This window comes from Entelurus aequoreus, linkage group LG09 (genome assembly GCF_033978785.1).
Source record: "Entelurus aequoreus isolate RoL-2023_Sb linkage group LG09, RoL_Eaeq_v1.1, whole genome shotgun sequence".
NCBI lineage: Eukaryota > Metazoa > Chordata > Actinopteri > Syngnathiformes > Syngnathidae > Entelurus > Entelurus aequoreus.
Genome location: NC_084739.1, coordinates 78,164,065 through 78,181,386, shown reverse-complemented (window position 1 = coordinate 78,181,386; position 17,322 = coordinate 78,164,065). Strand labels below are relative to the sequence as shown.

General features: G+C 37.6%; 1 protein-coding gene across 5 annotated transcripts in view; it reads left to right on the top strand.

Annotated features, from left to right (window-relative positions):
- Positions 1-17,322, top strand: part of b3gnt2b (UDP-GlcNAc:betaGal beta-1,3-N-acetylglucosaminyltransferase 2b) — a 68,316-nt gene that overhangs the window by 22,841 nt on the left and 28,153 nt on the right. For 4 of the 5 annotated variants that reach the window (XR_009827352.1, XR_009827353.1, XM_062059502.1 and 1 more), the window contains exon 2: positions 14,100-14,207. The gene's annotated coding sequence lies outside the window, so the exon portion shown is untranslated. Of the gene's footprint in view, positions 1-914; positions 934-14,099; positions 14,208-17,322 lie in introns of those variants that run through there. The other variant, XM_062059503.1, reaches the window with a different exon arrangement.

Genomic DNA, 17,322 nt, shown 5'->3' with positions numbered 1-17,322 from the left:
ACTCAGTAGCTTAGCAAGATTGTGCTTTATTAAAATGCTTGGTGCTTTTTTGGGTGCTGTTATATACTTAACTTAATCAGGGATTGCACAGACTCTGTTCAGGCTCCAGCTAATGGATTCTTCTCTCACCACTGCACAAACCCAAGTGGAAATATTTTCACGAGGTGTATTGAAGCTTTTCTTTCCGCCGTGGCGATGAGAAGTCTGGATCCATTTTTCCGTGCAATCGAAAGTCGGTTGATGGCAAGGAAAGCCCTGAGTCAGCCCTCAGCGCTCGGAAAAACAGGATATGACTACCACGGTCCAGATTTAGCTGAAGGTATTGACAGTTGATGTAACAAGTCTCCAAAAGAAGAAGTTCCCCATGCGAATGGACTAGCAAAGTCTCTGGAAACCATTCAGAGCCTTTGTTGAGAAACTGTTTAATCTCAACTAGGATTGTCCCGGTACCAAAATATATTTGGATACTTTTGCAAATTTTGTCCAAATTATGAGGGACAAGCAGTAAAAGATGGATGGATTATTAATCTACTTTTTCATTTACTGTTAATATCTGGTTACTTTCTGTTTCAACATGGTCTATCTACACTTCTGTTAAAATGTAATAAACACTTATTATTCTGTTATTTACATACATTTTGATTGATACTACAAATTTGGTTGTAGATCCAATACCAAGTAGTTACAGGGTCATACATTGGTCATATTTTAAGTTTGAAAGATTTTGTGATTGTAAACCATCCATCCATCCATTTTCTACCGCTTATTCCCTTCGGGGTTGCGGGGGGCGCTGGAACCTATCTCAGCTACAATCGGGCGGAAGGCGGGGTACACCTTGGACAAGTCGCCACCTCATCGCAGGGCCAACACAGATAGACAGACAACATTCACACACTGGCAACACTAAATTGGCTCTAATCAACCTATCCCCAGGTGCATGTCTTTGGTAAACATATTGATGTAATCATTGTAGTATCGACTATTTACGCCTCTTGTACTTGGTATCGTTACAGTCGATATCTGTATATCCACCCATTTGTTTTAATTCAGGAGCACTAGCTTGCTGTTAGCGGTTAGCCATTGTATCCTCCTACGTTGTGTACTGAAGCATGTTTAGCTCCTGCAGGAAGGATACTTGTAAGAAACAGTTTATTTGTCTTAAGTAAATGATAAATGGGTTATACTTGTATAGCGCTTTTCTACCTACAAGGTACTCAAAGCGCTTTGACAGTATTTCCACATTCACCCATTCACACACACATTCACACACTGATGGCAGGAGCTGCCATGCAAGGCGCTAACCAGCAGCCATCAGGGGCAAGGGTGAAGTGTCTTGCCTAAGGACACAACGGACGTGACTAGGATGGTAGAAGGTGGGGATTGAACCCCAGTAACCAGCAACCCTCCGATTGCTGGCACGGCCACTCTACCAACTTCGCCACGTCGTCCCTTGTGATTTAGAAGTAGCTAATACACTGTGGACAAAGTTTAGTAACTAGCTAGCTACTAGCTGGCTATGTTTTAAACCACCGCTTTCAAAACAGCGCTCCAGTGTTTATAGCTTCACCTTTTGTTAGTTTTAAAGCCAAAATACGTCCGTTCTTCCTCTTTTTTCTCTACACTGTTTCCGCTTGTAAGTGGTCTTTGTGTGTGTTGACTGGTGACATGCGCCTTGCGGAAAAAAGTACTAGTATTTTTCAAAGGCAGTATAGTACCTTTTTAAAAATTAATTAGTACTGGGGTACTTTATTATTATCGGTATACCGTACAACCCTTGTCTTAAGAGTCGCTGTAGCAGGAAGCTAGCTTTTAATATAGATTTATTTTCCCTTCTTTATTCTATTAAAGGGACATTGTTTTGGATGTTCTTAAAATACTTGCAAACTATGTGAAGCATGTCCTTGTCACTCAGCAGAGAGTTTGGCAATAATTTGTATATATTTGGGGCCCGGTGTACCACCCCGCCCCCACATGAAAGCGCACGAGTATACAGTTGAACTTGAGAGTCCCACCCAACAAATTGACAAGCACAACAAGTCTGTGCATCCTGAAAGGACTTCCTGCCAGATAGGCGAGGCTCGCTTCACTCTCGCATCAAAGAGCTTTCTTTTCCGCCGACGACTAAATAATTTTCCCCCCTTTGCTCTTTTAAGGTCTTAGCCACCGTTTGCAGTATTGTCTCCCCTCCTCCCTTCGAGGCTCCCTCCTTCCTGTCGTTACTCCCGGAGGATGGGATTTGTTTAGCAGCCTCAAGTTAATAAGCAGATACCAGGCCGGATATTCCACTACTGGTGTGTTTGCTCAGAAACCCATCAGACTTGTTCCCAAATGGCTTTTCATTTACTGAAGGCAGTGGACTTGTTTCTAATTGTTAGACACATGATGACTAACGTGTGTTTGAACATGAATCGTGACTGAAATTCTAATTCAAACATTTTGTGTTATGCTGTTATGTTCAAGTTATTTCAAACATTACACATATTTTACAGAATCAGTTATAGTATTTCCTAAAAAAAAAAAAAGCCCCACCACAAACAACTGTAGAGACAGCTTTAGTACCTGAAACATAAATCTACAATATTTGTCAAAAGTCAAATAACCGGACGATAAATAAAAATGAAGTCAGTACGTTTTCCGGCCTTGATAATCGGCATATGTACAGTATGTGTTGATACGGATATCAAGGGCGGTTACTCTTTTGCATTGGTTTCAGCAGATGCGGACATTTGTATCAGAATCAAAAATACTTGAATAATCCCCGAGGGGAAATTAAGATTTTCAGCACAATAATTTCAGTACCGTTTATTTGTAGTACAAATAAACGGTAGTAATGGTAACCGCTGTAAAACGTTGTTACTGTATCAATTTAAAATGATTGAAAAATTGTGATTGATAACCACACTTGGATAAAATGATGCAGACAAATTACTAGAACTTGCGTTAGCTTGCTCGCTAGCTTAAATGCTAACATGTAAACAAGATACATTAACGTTTTTTTCCCATTAATAAACGTCATTCCCACATCTAAACCTGGACAGGCACATAACCCTCTAAACAACTGAGCTACCGTATTCACGTTAAACATAAAGGCTTTTCTGTTTTGCACAAAGTAATCAATATAAACTCCATAGTGTCAAGTTGAAATAGACGGACATGGACTCCATTCAACAGGAAGCGAACGCACATCGTCACATAAACCGGAAGTAAAATAACTGATCACGCAATTGAAATAAAAAAAAACACATTCTAAAATGTTTAGAAATTAAAATGAAAAAAGATAAAAACATGTAAACACACGAATACAAATAATATGGCTCTTATGGAGACAGAACAAAATTGGGATTTTTCCTCTGCGGATTAAGTATATTGTTTGGGTATTTGTTGTAGTTGTTAAAAAAAATGCAACTTGGGTAAATATTTTAGAGTGTGTATGTTTACTTCTTGAGCATATTAAACAATGCCACAATAATAATATAACAGTGATCATTTTGGTCAGAATAACTTTATTTAGACATTTTATTTATTGATTTGTGCATATTTGAGGGTCATCCTCCCTCCCTAACAAAGACGGAACCTACTTTATTGCTTTTGGTTGTGTTTTTTATTTAAGTGTAAGATTTTGCTTACAGAGTTTTTTTTTTTTTTTTAGCATTTGTTTTTGTTTTTTTAACTTGGTGTTTAAAAGTTTGCATTTCAATTACAATATTAAAATATATGAGAAATACAAATGTATTGCATTTGGAAGGGTATACTTGTATTAATATTACGTATTATTATTTAATCAGTGGGTAATTTGGTCAAAATAATAATGGCAATAATAAGGTTTATCGACACAATGTAGGTCAATATATCGTAGAGCAAAGTGTATCGGCTCAGGCCTAACGGTGAATGATTTGGAATGTTTTGGTATAAATACAGATGAGTAATGGCTTTCTATGATAAAAAGAGACTTGCAAGCCGAAAATGTTCCTCTGAGCTTTTAACAATGTTTAGTATGTAAAGGTGTAATGGTATGCCATTATCACAGTCCCTTGATTTTAGGTTGCTTTTTTGTTTATTTTTAACACTTCCTTCTGGTCAACATAATATGGTGGTTCTTTATTCAACATTTTGCATAGATTCTGTTTTACAAATCGTTTTCAAGCTGCTTTCTGCCCGTCTCTTCAAGATGCACCATTTTGTGGGCAGCCTTATTTACATGCCTCTTGTTTCCCTGTCAGCCATGTTGTCGTTTTTAGCGCTTACATAGCGAGTCTAATGACGGATATAGGTTTGTACTAGGGCTGCAACAACTAATCGATTAAATCGATTAAAATCGATTATAAAAATAGTTGGCAATTAATTTAGTCATCGATTCGTTGGATCTATGCTATGCGCATGCGCAGAGGCAATTTTTTTAAAATTTAAAATAAATATATATATATATATATTTTTTTAATAAACTGCAACATGTACAGACAGCTGAGAAACAATAATCAAATTAAGTATGGTGCCTGTATGCTGGTTTTTTTCAATAAAATACTGGAAAGGATAGAAATGTAGTTTGTCTCTTTTATCGGACTATTAATCGAAGTAATAATCGACAAATTAATCGATTATCAAATTAATCGTTAGTTGCAGCCCTAGTTTGTACTATACGCTACTTTATATTAGAAATGGCAATAGCGGAGGACGCATGTGCATATACGAGACTGTCTGCCCCACAACAAGAGGATATAGTAAAATAAGGAGCTTACTGACTACAACGTCGGACTACAATGGCGGACTCGCACAAAGCACTTCGGGTACATTTCTAATGTATATGGATAATCCGCTGACGTCACCAGTGGGAATAACGTCACAAGTTGTGCAAATTTTACACGGCTCATTTGGAGGAAGTATGAAGGAAGGCGAGATTGTTTTATAAATATTTCCGCAATGCCTCCATGGTTTGATTTCAAGGAAAATTGTCCATGCTACCGAGCCCTCGTTGGATGTACAGTAAATTCTGATTATTTACAAAGCATTAAACCGGGGATTCTTAACCTTTTTCACCTCGGGGCCCAACTTTTCCACTCAAGAGGGACCCAGGGCCCACTCAAATATTAACAGTGAATTAGTCATCTTAGCCTTGATTTTGATTGTATTCAATAGTTATATCCAACCTACTTACAGTTTAACAGGATACACATTGTCAAATGATATTAAAGCATGTGTTAATCACAAAGATTATCATCAAGACTTAGGTCAGACTGATTATAAAATATTAATATATTCTGAAAAAAACATGATTGAAAAATGTACATACTTACACAGTGCTAAAATAAATATATTGTAATTAATAAATAAAAAATTATAATATTAATGTTTCCTAAATAAACTGTCAATAAAATTATAGTACAAATGAAAATACAGCTTCACTACTTTCATCATAATTTTGGCGCTTAAGAAACGTTTCTATGACTTTAGCTCAAGACTTGTTCTGTTTTATGTTGTCAATACTGCCACAAGTGGTGGAAAAGTGTATTACAATTGAGTACCGTATTTTTCAGACTGTAAGGCACACTTAAAATACTTAAATCTTCTCAAAAATCGACAGTGCGCCTTATAACCCAGTGTGCCTAATGTACAGAATAATTCTGGTTGTGCTTGCCGACCCCAAAGCTATTTTATTTGGTACATTGTTTAATGATGTGTGACCAGTAGATGGCAGTCACACATAAGAGATATGTGGAGACTGCAAGGTGACACCAGAAAACAACACCAAAACTTTAAATGTTCCTTTGAGAATATAGAACATTACAAAAGGCGCTCTAAAATCTGTCAAAATGTTTGAGTACGACTTTGGTAAGTTACGAAGCCGTACAGCTTAATGGATTGTCGAAGTATTACCAACCTATTAGCATTCATATTATCTGGCGTTTTGTTTTGCAATATTATGAAAAAACAACTTTTATATTTGGGATCTGCATAAGTCCTGAAAATTTGCGTGGGTCCACCATTGTAGTCTGTCTTCTTATTATGGGGCATTCATCCTCCGCTGTTACCATTTCTAATGTAAAGTGGCGTAAAGTTCTAATTTATACCCGTCAGTAGACTCTCTATGGAAGTGCTAAAAACTACTGGTGTAGTGAGTTTACATAATTCACCCACGGAAGTTTAGTTATTACAGAGTTCCGGTCGGACGGTTTTTCACGGGACACATTTCCGGCGTTGTTGAACTAGTGAGCCATGGATGAGGAGATGCTGTTCCGTTACGGTTTTAAGTAAAGTCTGAATGTCATATAAAACGGTTAGCTCCATCTTTTGACACTTCTTCGACACCTGTTGTTGCACGCTACAACAAAGATGACAGGGAGAAGACCCTGTCAAAGTGGAGCCACGTAAATAAGACCGCCCACAAAACGGCGCATCCTGAAGCGACTGTCAGAAAGTGACTTGAAGATGGTCTGTAAAACATCATCTATGCAACATTTTGACCAAAGAACCACCATTACATGTTATGTAGACCACAAGGAAGTGTTTTAAATGTAGAAAAAAATCATAATATAACCCCTTTAATGCGCCTTATCATCCGCCTTTTGTATGAAAATAGACCCACTCATCAGCAGTGCGCCTTGGCCCTGTGGTCCGAAAAATGCGGTACCACTACGGACCACAGCCAAGAAACCGGTATTTTTTGGCGGCCCTCGCGGCCCAACAATGGTTAAGAAACACTGCATAAATAACGTTCATTCTAAATAGTATTTAGGTGCTATTCCTTTTTGATTTAATGTTATCAAACTTACATGGTAAGCTCCTGTAAATAATTGAGGTGTCAAATACACACTTCTTAGCCTTTTCAAGTTCAGGCAGGCTGCAGTTTCAAAGAACTCGACAGGCACGTTTGTGTGACAGGTCACCCGAGAGTGGACGTGCATCGCCACGGCGCCCCTCGCGTGTACCTCCTTTCTGTCGGAACACTTACAGCCAGCGTGTCACACCATACATAGAGATGACCTTTGAGCGAGAGCCGTCTCAGTGGCAAGTATTTGTTGATAATGAGAAATTCCGTTCTATTTAAAACGCCCGCCTTTGCGCCACGCGGCTGACGTAACTTTTTGGCTGGTCGCCAACACTCACTTGAGCTGCGCCTCGTGGATTTGTGTTGCTGTTGAACGAGCCTGCGCATGAAAAGTTTGAGTGTCCCAAGTGATCTCGTGCAAGTAGCCCCTTAGCTCATTCCAATTGTTACCTCTAATGGACAGCAATCTACTTGATGTGACATCATATATCTTTTTTATGGAATATACTTATAAAAAAGCTAAATACACGTTATAGGTACGGCTGGGCGATATGGCTGAAAACTGTTGCACGATAAGTGTTTTAAATCAGTTGCTGTAGATCACAAATTCTCAAACTGCTGTACGTGGGCTCCATCTTGTTGTATGCCAAGCAATCACTTAATGAAATAGTCTAACACAGTGTTACTGTTCAATTTGTGTGTAATGTTACAGTGGCCAAAGTATCAAATATACTTATTTAAATGTTGGTCATTATTGTGGTACTTGGAGAGCCAAGTGTTTTTTGAAGTGCTACTTGGTGAAAAAATATATAGATAATTTTTAATATTTTTATGACCTATCAAAAATAAGGACGAGGAGAAAAGTCAACATTTGTATTTCAAATGTAGCCTTCCTCTGATTGTAATCCCCTCCGCTATGGAGGCAGAAAGGAAAGGAAATGTCAACACAAGCATGACAAACACTCAATGTAAACAAATCACATTGAAGTGTAAGAAAATAGTGAAAATGTAAACATAGAGAAACCTGAGAATAACTATTTTCATCAGGTTTACCGCATTGGTCTGACTACGGTCCGTTTTGAAAGAATGCCAAGAAACTGCCATACTGTCCAGGTGACTTTTCCTGTTTTATCCACAATTTCTTCATTTTGACTTTCTCTTCTCACTCCATACAAAGAACCAACCGTGAGACAACAAGATGGTGCAACCAAACTTGATAGTTGATACTGTTACCTGATTGCCTGTTAGCGCAGTGGTCCCCAACCACAAGAAATAAAAAAATAAAAATAAATAATACATTTTTATTTTATTTTTATTAAATCAACATAAAAAACACAAGATATCAATATAGATCAATACAGTCTGCAGGGATACAGTCCGTAAGCACACATGATTGTATTTTTTTATGACAAAAATAAAAATTTTTACAGGAAGCTAGCTGTTGTTATGGATTTATTTTCCCTTCTTTATTCTATTGAATGGACATTGTTTTGGATGTTCTTAAAATACTTGCAAACTATGTGAAACATGTCCTCGTCACTCAGCAGAGAGTTTGGCAATTTTTAGTGTTTGACGCTATCCCTCCTTAGTTTTCAAGGTTATCAACTTATCTTAAAAAGCTCCCGTCATAGATGTGGTGTGGAAATAAACCCAACAAAATCTTCTACAGTTGAGTTGATAAAGCGTCTTCTCAGTCTTTTCGAGTGAATCCGGACGAAAATCCTAAAGAATTTGACACTCATTGATTCTTTGGCTCAAATAGTTGGCCTTTGTCGTTCTGTTCCTTTATGGTTGAAGTCATACTTGACGGACAGGACTTTTGCAGCCATGATTATTGACTTGGTGTCTCCCAGTGCGCCACTGTCCTCTGTTGTGCCTCAGGGATCTATTCCAGGACCAGTACTGTTTTACTTATACTTGTTGCCCCTAAGTTCAATTATTGACAAGCACACCCTTTACTTGCATTTCTATGTCGATGATCTGCAACTTTATTTACAGTTTTTTACAAACACTCCCTATTCACTGAATTCCATTTTTAACCGCATACGAGACCTCAAAGCATGGTTGTCACATAATGTCTTACATTTAAATGAGTCCAAAACAGAATGCATTGTGTTTGACCCTGATCTGGGTTCCCTTACTGCAAACCAGTGGTAAAGAACCAGGGTGTTAATTTGGACAAAAATCAGAATTTTGCCAAACAAATTGACTCTGTTGTCAGAGTTAATTTTTTCAGCTGCACCTTATTGCTAAAGTAAGGCCCTTTGCTAGCAAACCAGACCTTGAAAGGGATATCCATGCCTTTATTAGTTCTCGCCTTGACTACTGTAACACCCTGTATCTCAGTTATCTCTAAATTGTTTCAAACTGGTACAAAATGCTGTAGCGCCACTCTTGACAAGCATTCGACGACAAATTTTAATGTTTGTTTTTCAGCCAGTTTTTGGTACTGATGCATCCTACTTGTGTGAGTGAGCTATTCAACATCCATTGCCCTAGTCGAGCTCTATGGTCTTCCAAGTGCCAACCAACAGCAGCTGGGTCCAGCTAGGTCCAAATATTAACAGTTGGGCAACCAGTCTTACACCTTTACATACTAACTTAGGGGCACATTACCAGCTGAACTAAGGACCATCACATATTACATTTACATACCTTTTTTTGAGACAAAACTTAAGACCTATTTATTTAAAGCTGCAATTGTGGTGACACTTTTTATGAATTTTACTTTTATTTTCTGTTGTTTTTGTTTCTCTTTTTTTTATATGCTCTTGTTTTATGCTATGTATTTCTTGCAACATTGTCCAGCACTTAGGTTCAGCCAGAGTGTGGCCCGGTGGCCATTTGTGGCCCATAGCAAATTTTTTAACGGCCTGCGGCACAATCGTAAGCATTTTAATATCAGCATGCTAGCTGTTTTGCTAATTTTGCAGGTACACACCTCAGAGTAATGTATTTTAGTACTTGACGCATGTTACAGTTAGCATTTTAACATCCTAACACTAGCATGTTAATTTTTCAATGTAATTTTGCAGGTATACACCTTAGTGTCATATTAGCATGTTAGCATAGTACTGTTGGCCTGCTAGCTTTGTTTGTTAATTTTGCAGGTATGCACTAACCTGACTCTCGCCAGATCCTTGTAGTTCGCTGAGCTCCACACAAGGATCTGGGACTTCTCAATAGGAGATGTATTTCAGAAGGCGGGCCTTGTGAAAAAATCATTGTATGTGATTGGATAAACTACTTGTCCGTTATCTTGAATAATAATAATAATAATAATGGATTAGATTTATATAGCGCTTTTCTAGACACTCAAAGCGCTTCACAGAGAAGTGAGAACCCATCATTCATTTTTACAACTCATTCATTCATCATTCATTCTCCGGTGTGAGCGGCACCGGGGGCAAGGGTGAAGTGTCCTGCCCAAGGACACAACGGCAGCGATTTTTGGATGGTAAGAGGCGGGGAGCGAACCTGCAACCCTCAGGTTTCTGGCAAGGCCGCTCTACCCACTACGCCATGCCGTGCTACTTCAACCACTCACATCGAAATCAACCCGCAGTGCTGGGAAATCCAAAACAGAACAGCCGACATATTGGATAACCACAGAGCGAAAAGTTAAAGACCTTTTAATGAAACAACTCAGCAATGTCAGTAGACGATCGATGTCATAAGTGCAAAGAAAATATGCAGAATCAATGGCAGCACACGACTGCTCGCTGCGTGCCGCTATTGTTGTTTGAATAAAACAGTTGCTTCGGCGCTACGTCACATCTATGAAATCCGGCCCGGCGATCCTGATTGGTTCATAATTTTTTGCTGTCTTGAAGGAGTTTGCAATGCCCTCGAGCCCAGATCCTTGTGTGGAGCTCAGTGAACTACAAGGATCTGGCAAGAGTCAGGTTAGGTATGCTAACGTTAGTACGCAAGCTTTTTTCCAGTTAATTTTGTAGGTATAAACGTCAGTCATATGTTGGCACTTGATGCATGCTAACATTAGCAGACTAGCATTTTAAACAGAATTTTCAGCTACACACCTCAGAGTAATTTATTTTGGTACTTGATATGTTACAGTTAGCATTTTAGCATGCTAACAATAAGATGCTAGATTTTTTAGCAAATTTAGCAGGTATATTTACATGTTAGCATTTCAGTTTGGCTTTGGCTTTTCAGCATTCACACACAATTTCTCCAAAATTGCATTTTCTAGTTCTTTGAAATAATTCTATATGTTGTACCGGTTTTAAAGTTGGAAACCACCAAAATGGCCCCTGCATCCTTTGATTTGTCAGTCTGTGGCCCTCAGTGGAAAAAGTTTATATATTCAGTAATGCTAACGTATGCTAATGGCAACCAAGCTGGCCTAAGATAGTTCTTATATCAGTTCCACCCTTTGCGTGGCAGTTCAGCCTCTTCCTTTGGCGCTTGGGTTCAATACCAGGTGCAGAACTTTAGGGCAAGATCGTATGAAATAAATTCAGTCTTGTACCAAAATTTCCCAAAAACAAAACAGCGTACACTAAAAGAGGAACTGATGCATTGGTCGCTAATCCAATCAGATGGAACAAAGTGCTCTGGTTGGTCGCTATCAGCCAATAGTGGGTCATGCAGGCAAAATAGTTTTAGCTGGCAGCGTAATTAAAATGATATAACAAATATAAAAATAACTCTTTACAATTATAAATCCGCAACACACCTAGACGGTAGTAAGTGAAAAACAAAAAGTGGTGAGGGGACACTGTGTATATAACATATCTAAAAAAAGTATAGTCTAGATCTGTTTTACGTGTGGCCTATTGGAAAATGAACGGTCTACCCCTGTCTTAACTGCATCTGGAGTACAGTCAAACCAAATATTGTTATGTAATAAAATAGAGACAAGAGCCATTAGGAAATAATAAAATGCTATTAATATCATGGAACAGTAAAGATAACACAACACCACGTGTGTTAATGAAAAACAAAACAAAAAAACCACAACAGAGCAAGTATTTACAATGAGTATTTATGTAATGGTTTTGTTTTTAGTTCAGCCTGGCTGCACCTCTTACTCTTATCACAGTTTATTGGTCAGGGAAAGTAACGAGTGATGTAAACAAGTCAGTTCACAGCATAAGGTCACGTCCCTTTAAAATATTCACTTCCTGGGTCAAACTTTTGCCATCATGATATTTTTAATAACAGTACATGGAAGTTTTTTTTTAACAGTAACTGTAGTTAACGTGTAGAAATCACTCTTCATTTGGCGTCAAACGACACATTTTAATGTTTTTAACATTCTTAAGTCGTGCAAGTGAAAAAATAAGTTAGCTACTGTAAAACGTTAAAACAAAAACACAACCTCAAACCTACCAACAGCGTTTTGGCATAGTTTTCCCCCCAAAATTAAGGTCGGATTCCAAATTGTACAAGTTTTAGGGAAAGACTCCAATAGGATTAACTGGACAATTGGTTTAAAGCCCTTTTGTTTTTCTTGTTGGTATAGCTCAGAATGTACTTAATAACTACAGCCTGTTTTTTTTTGTTTTAGCTATAATTTCTACAAATTCCTTGAAACTAAATCTTTGTGGTTTATAGTGCAACTTGGACAGAACCTAGCAAGAAGTAGAACCTCGACAGCACCTGTCAAGCCCCCGTGTCTGTAATCCACAATGCGACCTTTGTGCCTGCCTGAATGCTGTTGTTGAGATATTTGCTGCTCACACTCCAGCTCAAGCTGTGCTTGTCCCAGCGGCGGTTTGCAGGCTATTTATGGTGCTGTTAGGCCCACATTCTATAAGGCCGTAGCATCCTCTTAGGCTCTTTTCATCCCTTCTAAGAAGGCCTATTTAATTGGTAGTCGTGTGTGCGGTAGATTACACCGAATAGATCGCACAAATGTTTGAATCTTGCATTTTTAAGGTTTAAAAGGTGCATTAAGTGGGTAAAATGCAGTGCTGGACCTTAAACATGGTCTATTGCAGTGTTTTTCATTATTTTTTTCAGTGAAAATCCATGTGTGGTAATTAAAAAACGCATTTTCCGGACTATAGAGCGCACCGGCATATAAGCCGCACCACTAAATTTCCTAAGACATTTTTTCCCCCCATGTATTAGCCGCAGATATACATGTTGTAAAATGAGTTATTTACACATAAATGTTTATTTACATACTGTATCTTAATTGTTTCCAAACAGTGCCTGTAACTCGGCAGTAAAACGGCTGATCAAACAAAAACAGAAGTCATCGTCATGGACCCACTAGCTACGCAAGCCAGCTCTCCAATCAGCTAAACAGACTCAATAAGTCCACAGTGATGTGTTGGTAAATTTACGAAACTGAAACAATACAAAAAGAATGCCACCGTAAGTTAATAATATTAACACAGACACTTGTAAATGTGTTAGCATATTAGCTAGTGCTAACCGCGCTAGCTTGTTATTATGATAGCGCGTACAAATATGCATTACAACATTCTTACAGACATCACACATGGGACGGTTTAGTAGATAAGAATTGAATTATATTGTAAAACTTGCAAACGTTGATGCTTAGAGTGGTGAATGAAGAATCCATACGAGTAGAAACACTATGGATGGCTAGAATACGGAACAGCACTTCTACTTCCAGTTAAAATCTCTAAAAAGAGGAGCACTGCAGCACCTGCAGTGAGCAAACTTGTCCAAAAGATGGCTCCATATAGCACAAACAATAACACAATACATTTTTTAATCCGTTACTTACTAACTACTAAAAGAGAAGTTGTCAATGTGTTCACTATCGTATTTAATGACATTTTATTTCAGTGTTCTAAAATAGTTATTTGAGTGCAATAAGAAATGTTTAATGTATCATAAGATTTGTTGTTAAAATATAGCTAATTATGACCATTTTTTGTGGTCCCCTTTATTTTGAAAAGTATCGAAGTATATCGAAAAGTATCGAAATACATTTTGGTATCGGTCCAGATGCCAAAATATTGGTATCGGGACAAAGCTGAATGCTCCAATGAGCACGCTTTGTAGTGCACAGCTTTTGGAAGCGGGGTTTGAAGCATGATACTGATAAAGCATGTTCCCTCTACCTTCCTCTGGCCGGCAGGTGGTTTCTTGTGCCAAAGCATGCATGAAACTTTGAGAAATTCTGGAACCAGTTGGCTCAGGTGGTTAAATGCATCATGACGCAGACTGCATGTAATATGGAAGTCCCTCACTTTAAAAGTAATCTAAGCCCTCTAGGTTCTACTCTAATCTTTTGTCGACTCCATTTGCACTTCCTGCCGTGCAGTTTTTAGTCTTTTTCGTTTGGTTCTATTGTCCGTGTTGACACAGTGGCCGTGTTGTTTGTTTTCAGGTTGGAGCTCCCCCGACCTTTCCCGCCTCGAGCCCGTTCGACTGCTCTGCTGCACAGGGCACAGCCAAGTATGGGGTAAGAAGGCAGAGAGGCAACATTACAGCACAGGTAAGATTTCACATCCCAACACACTTACTGTAGGTATACCATGGGATCAGGCCCGTTTCAAGGTATTTGGGGGACCATAACATGTTTTTATACATGATAGCCAATATTTGGAGACAATATTAATTTATTCAATTGCAGAAAAAATAGCTAAACATAACTAGTGTATGTCAGTAAACTGCTGGACAAGACTTTAAGTTGTTTAAAAAAATAAATACCAATGTAGCAAAAGTCAGCCCAGTAGCGATTTAGTGCCAAACAATTTTCACAAAAACAGATTTCACAAACACCTTCTTTACGTGTGTGTAAGAAGAGCATCAACATTTGTATTTTAAAATATGGGAAATCTGCTGGAAAAATTCGTAAAAATGTGGTATTTTTCAAATGCCTTTTGCCCGAGTGCAGCTGGGATAGGCTCCAGCCTCCAGCTGGTTGACGTTAGTTCTTTTTTAAAACTTTTTTATTGAGGTTTTTCTTTTCCAGATACATCAAATCAACACAAAAGGCTAAATGATAATACATACGGTAGTTTAAGACAAAACATAAAAAACACAAGTAAAACCAGATACCATTCCAAAGAGGGACATTTTTATTTTTTAAATAATACCACTTGGAGGATGTCACTAGATCTTTACCAAATTATTATACATTCAAAGGATTCCGCTTGCTATAATAATCTATAAATTGCTGCCATATTGAGTTAAATATTTTTATTTTTCCTCTTACTGTAAATTTTATCAGGAAGTTTTTCCTCGCTTTAATAGAAAGTATAAGAATCTGTGAGCTGCTGCCTGCTCTTAACTTATAAAAGGTTCACATTTTTCAATATATTTACACAAAGTTTGGATTTTTGGCACAATGCTGTCGTTTTCCTGTCTATCCATCTCGGTCGCGTTATTTGATTTAATCACGGAACAAGAAACTTGCGGCGGTCCTTTAAAGAGCCCACACTCTGAGTGTTGCGGACCGATTCTTGTCAAAACAAAAACAAAACGGGACTGGGAAGACAGAAGATAGAAGGACAAAAACAGGATTTTGAAAATGGAAAGTTTTGAAAGGTATTCAGAGATGTATTGTAGGCGATCAGCACTGCAAGAGGAAGATAAACCAGCTGAGCAGACCAGAGAATAATTCTCACAAAAACTCAAATAAATGCCCTGTCAGATATAAAACATATTTGGAGTTAATTGTTGACAAGGAGAGTAATTTTTATATTCGGAAAAGAAAAAAAATTAACTTTTCTCAGACTGGGGCTTGAGCAGAGGTTATTACTATCTACTTCACTATTTTTTTTATTTATTTTAAATACTAAACAGTGGTATCATATGTGTATATGTTGTATCTACTGATGTACCGTATTTACCAAACTATAAAACGCACTGGTATATAAACTGCACCCACTAAATTATCTAGGAAAAAATATTTTTCCATATATTAACTGTACTGGAATATTAGCCGCAATTATATACAGTACGTTAAGAAATGAGTTATTTACACAGAAATATTTTGTAAAAATGTTTATTTACATATCTGTAGCTTAATTGTTTCCAAACAGTGTCTTTAACACGGCAGTAAAACGGCGGATCAAACAAAACAGAAGTCATCGTCATGGACCCACTAGCTGCGGAAGCTAGCTCTCCAATCAGCTAAACAGACTCAGTTAGTACATGATGACATTTTGGTGAATTTACTGAGGAATTTGTGAAACTGAAACAATACTAAAATAATGCCATTGTAAGTTAATATTCACACAGACACTCGTAAATGTGTTAGCATATTAGTTAATGCTAGCTAGCTTGCTTGATTACATTACGATAGCACATACAAATATGCATGGAACCACTTATACAGACATCACACATGGGACGGTTTAGTAAGTAAGAATTGTTTTAGTTATATTGTAAAACTTACAAACGTTGCTTGGAGTGATGATATTATTAAAACAGGAAGTACATTTTCAACCCGCAACACCTGCAGTGAGAGAACTTGTCCAAAAGATGACGCCATGGCACAAACAATAACACACCATTTTAGTGTCTGCTTGGGTTTAATGAAAACTATTGAACACAAAACATTATGGCTGTTTGCGAAGAAAAACCCAATTAGCCGCACCATTTTATAAGCCGCAGGGTTCAAACCGTAGGAAACAGGTAGCGGCTTATAGACAGGAATTTACAGTAGTTCTGTTGTAAAAAAAAAATGCTGATACCAATATACGTCAAAATAACAAATATTTGCCCAGCCCATAATCGCTCAATCTCTACTTTATTTTAGTTTTAAAAGACTTTTAGCTGCTTTTTGGTATTGTTATAATCTTCCTGGCCACCATAGCTGTGCCTTGTTGTAGAAAGATGTACTCAGGGGACACAGTGCGCCTCATCATATGGCATAAGTCTGCAGTTATTGGTTGATTAGCAATAATAATGATGTCACACTTGCGCTTAAGACATTTTGCATGATATAGAAAGTCATGTTATACAAAAATAGGCAGTTTTCTACTAAAAATTCAGGAACTTTGAGTTCCTGGAACTATAGTTTCTGGTTGACGTGTGGTTTGTGTTTCCACAGCATCTCACAGTTCCTGTTAGTTTATACAAATAAAGCTGATGACTTATAGAGAAGTGGTACATTGAGTTGAGTTGAGTTGAGTTTGAGTTTACATTATATCTCTACATTGAGTTTACAGTTTGAGTTTACATTATATCTCTACATTGAAACTATGTAAATAAAGAGACAGTATTAGTTCAAATTTTGTTCACTAAAGTGTAAGTAAATGGTATACAAAGCAATAATATATGATTTAATAACAAAGTGTCCTTAATTTTATACAAAAAGTTCGGCTTTTGTCCATAGTGTCAGTAAATGACAAATTCATGAGGGTCAGGTGAGTCCTTATGGTGCATTTCAGCTGTAGATAACAATATATAAAGAATAAACCTCAGTGTTTATTTCACAGCAACCAAATAAATCAGATTTAACTTTCGCCTGTTCTCATTGGCATTTGGTTCACTCGGGTTGACACTAATAACTACACAAATGGCCTGTAGCTGACTATTTTTACAGCTTGTAATAAAGTAAATCGTGAATATTTGATGTGATTTTCCTTTGTTCCATTCGT